Source organism: Macaca fascicularis, chromosome 15 (assembly GCF_037993035.2).
Source record: "Macaca fascicularis isolate 582-1 chromosome 15, T2T-MFA8v1.1".
NCBI lineage: Eukaryota > Metazoa > Chordata > Mammalia > Primates > Cercopithecidae > Macaca > Macaca fascicularis.
In genome coordinates this window covers 124468494-124477135 of record NC_088389.1, presented here as the reverse complement: position 1 = coordinate 124477135, position 8642 = coordinate 124468494, and the positions used below count along the sequence as shown (strand labels likewise).

Sequence of the window (8642 nt, the reverse complement as noted above, 5' to 3'; positions counted from 1 at the left end):
CCCAGCTATTTTTTGTATTTTTAGTAGAGACAGGGTTTCACTGTGTTGGCCAGGCTGGTCTCAAACTCCTGACCTCATGATCCGCCAGCCTCAGCCTCCCAAAGTGCTGGCATTACAAGCATGAGCCACCGCACCTGGCCAGAATTTTTTTTTTAGACAGGGTCTCACTCTTTGTCCAGAATGCAGTACAGTGGCATAATCATGACTCACTACAGTCTCCAATTCCTGGGATCAAGCAATCCTCCAGCCTCAGCTTCCTGAGTAGCTGGGATTACAGATTCATAAAATCACCCCTGGCTAAATGTGTGTGTGTGTGTGTGTGTGTGTGTGTGTGTGTGTGTGTGTGTGTGTGTGGAGATGGGGGTCTCTCTGTGTTGCCCAGGCTGGTCATGAACTCCTGGGCTCAAGCCATCCTTGCACCTCGGTCTCCTGAAGTGCTGGGATTGTAGGCATGGGCCACCACACCCAGCCTTTTAGTAGTATTTATTGCACATATTTAAAGTCATTTTATGGGAGAATCTATATGATTGACAGAAAATGCTCACTATAGGCCAGGCGCGGTGGCTCACGCTTATAATCCCAGCATTTTGGGAGGCCGAGGCAGGTGGATCACTTGAGGTCAGGAGTTCGACACCAGCCTGGCCAACGTGATGAAAGCCTGTCTGTACTAAAGATACAAAAATTAGCTGGGCGAGGTGGCCTGTGCCTGTAGTCCTAGCTACTTGGGAAGCTGAGGGGGGAGAATTGCTTGAACTCTCGAGGCAGAGGTTGCAGTGAGCTGAGATCATGCCACTGTCCTCCAGCCTGGGCAACAGAAGGAGGCTCCGTCTCAAAAAAAAAAAAAAAAGCCCACTATATATTGAGTGGGGAGAAAACAGTTTACAAAACAGATTTTAGCTGGCTTCAAAAGAAAACAGGGCGACATAATACGATGGGCAGAGACAGGGAAGTGGTATCTCTAGGTAGCTGGATGCTAGGAATAAATATTATGCCATGTTATTTTTGCAAAGATAAGAGAAAAAAGGATATTTTTTAAATTGCGGGGGTGGTCAGCAGTTCACTCACCGGTGCTTGTGGGCTTTGTTCCCTCCCTGGAAAGGGACGGAGGATTCCACATCCAGAGGGAGCCCTCTGAGGTAGTAGATTGCTGAAAGTGAATCAGATTGTTAACATCTAGCTAAGACACAGGATTGAGAAGTAGGTAAATTTCTGAAAGTTCAGTATACTAGAAGCACTCAAACCAGTAATATGCCAACAACCTGATGCTTCTGAGCTTTAAGTCACGAGGACTTCTTTCCAACTTGTGTGCTGAGGAGACTCCAAAGGTGGCCTCAGTTCCCAGGCTGAACTCAGCAGCTCAGCCCATGAAAACTTCTGTATTGAGACAAAGGAAAGGATCTGTCAGAAAGCAACACCTATTGTCCTGACACTACCAAAGAGGACAGGTAACAAAGAAGCTGAAGACGGTGGTAGAGAGAGGTGTAACATTTCAGCCCCTCAATCTAGAAATGTTAGTAGAATCAAGAACAGCTTAATAGACCAAGAGTCAGAATCCCCCGATGAATATTCTTCATAAGAAAAAAGAAAGAAGACAGGGATATAACTCAGCAGCAGCTGTAGGGCAGGCCATGCAAGATGGGGGAAAGAACAAACATTTTCCAAATAATCAAAATGGGAACTCTAAACTTTTCAGGTCCCAGCTTACTCTTTAAATCTCAAGCTAATCAGAACTTTGCCAGAGTCAAACGTAGTGAGCCTCCATCACCAAGTGTTCTTCCCAAACCACCAAGCTATTTCCTTTAATTCTTCCAATAAGGAAATAATGACATTGTAACTGAAAACCTTACTTAAAGTACAGGTACAAAATAAGATAAAGTACTAATGTTTACATTTAGCTATGTTTACGGATAGTTGTCAACTAGTCTAAAACAAATTCACCAAGGGATTAATGTATTTGTGTAGAACTGTTAATTAATATAAAAAATATAATTGACTTCATCTTATTTGTTTTATGTGTTGGGTGCACTGTGATGTAATGATAGCATCAGTGCAACTTAAAGTACTAAATTAATAATTGTATTAACTATTAAGTGTTCTCAAATGAGTTTTTTTTGTTTTGTTTTTTGTTTTGAGACAGAGTCTTGCTCTGTCACCCAGGCAGAAGTGCAGTGGTGCAATCTCGGCTCACTGCAACCTCTGCCTCCTGGTTTCAAGCGATTCTCCTGCCTCAGCCTCCGGAGTAGCTGGGATTAAAGGCGTGCATCACTACGCCCAGCTAATTTTTATATTTTTTGTAGAGACAGGGTTTCACCATGTTGGCCAGACTGGTCTCAAACTCCTGACCTCAAGTGATCCGCCTGCCTTGGCCTCCCAGAGTGCTAGGATTACAGGCATGAGCCGCTACACCCAGCCTCAAATGACTAACTTTTAAGTGAAACCATTCAAGTTTAGATTTGGGGACTGGCAAGGGAATCAACTTTTTCTATTGAATGTTGGAGGAAAATAGTAATATAAGATTATTATTCATGGATAGTAGATTGCTGAAAGTGAATCAGATTGTTAACATCTAGCTAAGACACAGGATTGAGAAGTAGGTAAATTTCTGAAAGTTCAGTATACTAGAAGCACTCAAACCAGTAATATGCCAACAACCTGATGCACTGACAAAAGAAAATGTGAAGTTTTCCTAATAGTTGCATTTTAGTAAATTGTACAGTGGTGAAACTGGAAAGGGCACTTGGAGTTTATTAGAACAAGGCAGAGTATACCCCAGTGGCCCTTTCTCTAAATGCAGTGGATAGGTGTCTGCCAACAAATACACCAAAACCATTGTGTGTGGTTTTTTTTTTTTGAGACAGAGTCTCGCTCTGCCGCCCAGGCTGGAGTGCAGTGGCACGATCTCTGCTCACTGCAAGTTCCGCCTCCCGGGTTCATGCCATTCTCCTGCCTCAGCCTCCCAGGTAGCTGGGACTACAGGCGCCCGCCACCATGCCCGGCTAATTTTTTGTATTTTTAGTAGAGACGGGGTTTCATCGTGTTAGCCAGGATGGTCTCGATCTCCTGACCTCGTGATCCACCTGCCTCGGCCTCCCAAAATGCTGGGATTACCGGCGTGAGCCACTGCGCCCGGCCCAATACCATTTTTTTAAAAATATCATTTAATGGTCACTCAATAGCTTACAAAATACATTTTTATGGCTGGGCATGGTGGCTTACACCTGTAATCGCAGCACTTTGGGAGGCCAAGGCAGGCGGATCCAAGGTCAGGAGTTCGAGACCAGCCTGACCAACATGATGAAACCCCATCTCTACTAAAAATACAAAAATTAGCCAGGCATGGTGGCACATGCCTGTAATCCCAGCTTACTCAGGAGGCTGAGGGAGGAGAATCGCTTGAACCCAGGAGGTGGAGGTTGCAGTGAGCCAAGATCGCGCTACTGCACTCCAGCCCAGGCAACACAGCGAGACTCCGTCTCAAAAACAAAACAAAACATTTTTATATTACGGCACTGCCTAAGCTATTCTGATAGTAATGTGACCGTATCATTTCTGCAAAGCTTACCTTGGGGAAAGGAAGCTTGCTTTTGAGAGATGTATAATGTGAAAGTTTTAAGTAACTAGGGAAGAAAGAGCCATGTAAATACATGTAATAAACTTGTAGCATATGTAAAGTTTTCTTGGCCTTTATCCTACAAAAATGGAATATTTTAGTATGAATTTGCTGAATATAAGAATGTGGACTTTTGTTTTGTTTTTTAATAGCGTGGCCTAATTTTAAAGGTCCAAAATAAATTTTTTTTTTTTTGGAAAAAAAATCACTTTATTCTGGCTGGGTACAGTGGCTCATGCCTGTATGTAATCCCAGCACTTTGGGAGGCTGAGGCGGGCAGATCATGAGGTGAGGAGATCGAGACCATCCTGGCTAACACGGTGAAACACCATCTCTACTAAAAATACAAAAAATTAGCCAGACATGGTGGCATGTGCCTATAGTCCCAGCTACTCGGGAGGCTGAGGCAGGAGAATCGCTTGAACCCGGGAGGCAGAGGTTGCAGAGAGCCGAGATCACGCCATCGCACTCTAGCATGGGTGACAGAGCCAGACCCATCTCAAAAAAACAAACAAACAAACAAAAAAGAACTTTATCTTAAACTAAAATCTATTGCCAGGCGCAGTGGCTCACCCCTGTAATCCCAACGCTTTGGGAGGCCAAGCGGGAGAAGATCGCTTGAGGTCAGGAGTTCAAGACCGGCCTTGCCAACATAGTGAAACCCCAACTCTATTTTTTTTTCTTTTTAGATGTAGTCTCGCTCTGTCACCCAGGCTGGAGTGCAGTGGCACAATCTCGGCTCACTGCAACCTCCGCCTCCCAGGTCCAAGCAATTCTCCTGCCTCAGCCTCCCGAGTAGCTGGGATTACAGGCGCCCGCCACCACGCCTAGCTAATTTTCATATTTTTAGTAGAGATGGGGTTTCACCATGTAGGCCAGGTTGGTCTCAAACTCCTGACCTCGTGATACGCCCGCCTCGGCTTCCCAAAGTGCTGGGATTACAGGCGTAAGTCACTGCACCCGGCTGACAATTTGCATTTTTAACTGCTTCCCAGATGATGCTGATGCTGATGCTGATAGTCCACACTTCCGAGAATCTCAGAAACAAAGTCTTATATTCAACAACAAAATTTGCATAATCCTGTCACCCTTTTGTCTCAACTAACAGCTTAAGGGAAAGAGAATAGATTTATTAAGTATCATCCAGAATACACACAATGTCATTTTATTTAATTCTCACAACACTCTACAACATAATTGTTACATCGTTTTGTGGAGGAGGATGTTACATCTCAGAAATTAAGCAACTTGTTCAACATTATACAGTAAGGAAGGGGTGAACAAATGTGTTTGACTTCAAAATCTACATTCTCTGTTATAACTTGCTGCTTCTAGTGATGTTTAGCCAGCATAATTATATTAGCCCAGAATTTTAACTTCATTCTACTTTCTATGTGGTGGTCTGTCTTCTACTTCGTTGTAGTCTATTTTAAAATTTTTGTTATAAACTGTTTCAAATTACCTGAAGAAGGCCAGGCACAGTGGCTCACACCTGTAATCCCAGCACTTTGGGAGTCTGAAGCAGGCGGATCACTTGAGATCAGGAGCTCGAGACCAGCCTGGCCAACATGGTGTATTATAATACACAATAAAAGATGGCTATTAAAATTATAACTTGGGGGAAGTGTTAGCCACACTAACCACATGACAAAAGACATTATGAAGAAACACATCTTAGTGCTCACCGGTAGCACAGGTCATTGTTCCTTAGGAGCTGGTCCACCATGTTCTCCACTTGCACAAACCAGCTGGGCACCGCTTTGTAAACAAGGGGAGTGTCTCTCACATCGCCAAGTACTAACGAATAACCATATCACATACCTGTAATACATATAAATTCAATTATCTCACTCTCCTGTATAAACACAGAACCCCATCTCTCTATCAGACGCACACATACGACATTCCCAGAATATATAACCCTAATAACCACTTACTGAAAAATACAAGCACATAGCTCCACAAAACATTCATCTAAACTGCCATGCCCTTGAACACACACACAAACTCAATACTCATGTAGTTCCCTATATGCCTTAAATATATCTGCGATTAACTAACACGCCGCAAATATGCAAACATGCAAACATATACCTGATATCCCCAAATACACATACAGTCCCACAATACCTGCACATATGTAATCACACTTCCAAATGCTCACACAGAAATAACTCCTCCATTTTCCAAGACACAGAATCATACAAACTCTACCTCACAACTGCACACATTCATTCTACCAGTCCCCCAGTAGTCATGGATCTGCCCTCACACACTGAAATAGCCATATGCAACCCCTGAAAATCATGAAAAGAAACACACACAACCATGCAACATATTCTGAGCACACATATGGTCTTCCTACATTCCCCAAATATGTAAACCACAGTGTACATCCACAAAAATAGACACAAGCATTTTCTCTATTATTGCCCATACGCACAACAAGGTAATTCTTCCAAATCTGCCAAACATTAGACAAATACAAATCCCCAACATTCATCTGAGGAAACACATGGAAAATACATCTTCACAACCCAGATCGCAAATATCTAATCCTAATTCTTCTTGTATACATATATTACACCTCATATCCTCCAAATACACTCACTCTTACACACTCTCACAAAAGCAGTTATGAATGGTTAAGAATGACTTTCTTTGCTTTTCTTTTTTCTTTTCTTTTCTTTTTTTTTTTGAGATGGAGTCTCGCTCCCACCTCGAAGTGCAGTGGCGTGATCTCCTCTCACTGCAGCCTGCACCTCCCGGGTTCAAGCAATTCTCCTGCCTCAGCCTCCTGAGTAGCTGGAACTACAAGTGTGCACCACCATGCCTGGCTAACTTTTGTATTTTTAGTACAGATGGAGTTTCGCCAAGTTGGCCAGGCTGGTCTTGAACTCCTGACCTCAAGTGATCTGCCCACCTCAGCCTCCCAAAGTGCTGGGATTACAGGCGTGAGCCACCGTGCCCAGCCCAATTATGACCTTCTTTAATCTGCAATCTCCACACAGACACCACCAACCCACACAGGCACCACCAACCCACACAGACACCACCAACCCACACAGGCACCACCAACCCACACAGACACCACCAACCCACACAGGCACCACCAACCCACACAGACACCACCAACCCACACAGGCACCACCAACCCACACAGGTGAATCCACATTAGATTCTCACCAATTAAATGCATATCAAATTCCAAACTAAGAATTCATATAAACATTTTCACATACACACAGCCACCCCCACAAATCTCACAACCCCCAAAATGCAAAACAAATCTTTCTCACATTTTCAAGTACACACACTGACCCAACTGCCCAAGAAGACACACACGTGTGTGCAGTAAATTTTAGATATAATACATGTGTAGTCTACAATTTGCAAATAATGATATACACTACTTGTTATTGTAAATTCCACATAAGTAAGCGATTCTCATAGAAGCTTTTCTTGACTTTGGCCACACTCTTGCATCCACAACCAACTTGTGCTACCAAGTCAACAGACTATGACTAAAGGCCTGTTCTTCCACTTTGCAGCTGCTCATATCATTGGCAAATGAGCGTATTGGAACATGCATTGCTGGCTGATCATTCTGATTAAGTCAACAAGCTTGACAACTCACTCAAATGAGGTCGTCCGGGAGAACTTCACTGATTTTACGAGGACAGGAGCTACGTCTTTGCTGAACTGCAACACGTTTCAACTGCTGAGGGTTTCCTCAAGCTTTTCCATTGTTTGGAATGTGAGCGGCACCGCCGAGACAAACTTTGGGGTTCCCACTGCATTGCTAAATTTCCCTCTTCACTTCAAGGCCAGGCGAGCATGGGAAAGGAGCAGGGCCTGGGCGTCCCGCAGAGCCCCCGCTAAGGAACGCTCCCGCCTTGAGCGCAGCCACAGGCCTGCCCTGGCCACAAGGATGGGGTCGCCCCGCAGACACTGGTGACCAGTGGAAGCATGACCAGGAGGCGATTACCTTCTAATCACTAATAACTTTATTTTTAGGTAACACCACGGAGGACGCCATGAGACCGAAGGCCGTTGGGTAACCGCCCTTTCTGCTCGCGCTGCGCCCTCTCCCTGCCCCGAACCACCGGCAACTGATGCTTGGAGCGAGCGGTTGAGGGCGGCCGGCTGCGCGCTGGAACCCCGCCCACCTCGAGGCTCGTGCGCAGGCGCACGGGACAGGCCTGGAGCCCGCCCTGGGAGGGGCCCGCAGGAGATGGGGAAATGGAGGGACGCGGCACCTGGGCGCTTCCTGGGACCAGGCGACGCCTTCTCCTTGGAACCTCCAAGTCCGTCCCTCCTAGAAACGAGCGCGTCTGACCGGGCGCGGTGGCTCACACCTGTAATCCCAGCACTTTGGGAGGCCGAGGTGGGTGGATCACCTGAGGTCAGGAGTTCGAGACCAGCCTGGCCAACATGGTGCAATCCCGTCTCCACCAAAAATACAAAAATTAGCCGGGCGTGGTGGCGCACACTTGTAGTCCCAGCTATTCGGGAGGCTGAGGCAGAAGAATTGCGTGAACCCGGGAGGCGGAGGCTGCAGTGAGAGAAGATCACACCACTGCACTTCAAGGCCGGAGCGAGACTCCCTCTCAAAAAAACAAAAAACAAAACCAAAAAAAAAAAAACCAAAAAAAAAGCTAGTAAGCAACTCACTGACTTGAGTTTGTGATAGCTTCAGAAGAAACTTTCATCATCAGATCTTTTCTGCTCATTTGCAGGATTCCTATTGTCTGTCATCCACGTGATGACACTGAAGAGCCTTCACATCCAGGCCGACCTGGAGCCTTAAGTGCAGAGACTGAGAGCTCTGCAAGACACAGCATGCAGCTGCCATTCCTCTACTGTTCCGTGACTGGGTGGAAGAGCATGTGTCCTCTGAACAGGGGATCCAAGCCCTGAGATGTTCTTTCTCAGCAGTCAGTGTGGCCCAGGACATTGTGTGGGCATGCTCAGAGAGCAGGGGCCAGAGGGCTTTTAGCCACCACCTCCCATGGCCAGTCTTCACAAATTA

The 8642-nt window shown here is 45.5% G+C and overlaps 1 long non-coding RNA gene and 1 pseudogene across 1 annotated transcript; one reads left to right on the top strand and one right to left on the bottom strand.

Moving 5' to 3' along the window:
* Positions 1-1252: 1252 nt before the first annotated feature.
* On the bottom strand, positions 1253-7724 carry LOC135967495 (uncharacterized). Its single transcript, XR_010581652.2, has 3 exons — positions 7248-7724; positions 5296-5431; positions 1253-1374 (listed from the first exon to the last, which is right to left on the bottom strand). It is a non-coding gene; the product is annotated as an uncharacterized lncRNA (long non-coding RNA).
* LOC135967579 (proline-rich nuclear receptor coactivator 2-like) lies at positions 1451-1882 on the top strand (annotated as a pseudogene).
* Positions 7725-8642: the final 918 nt, after the last annotated feature.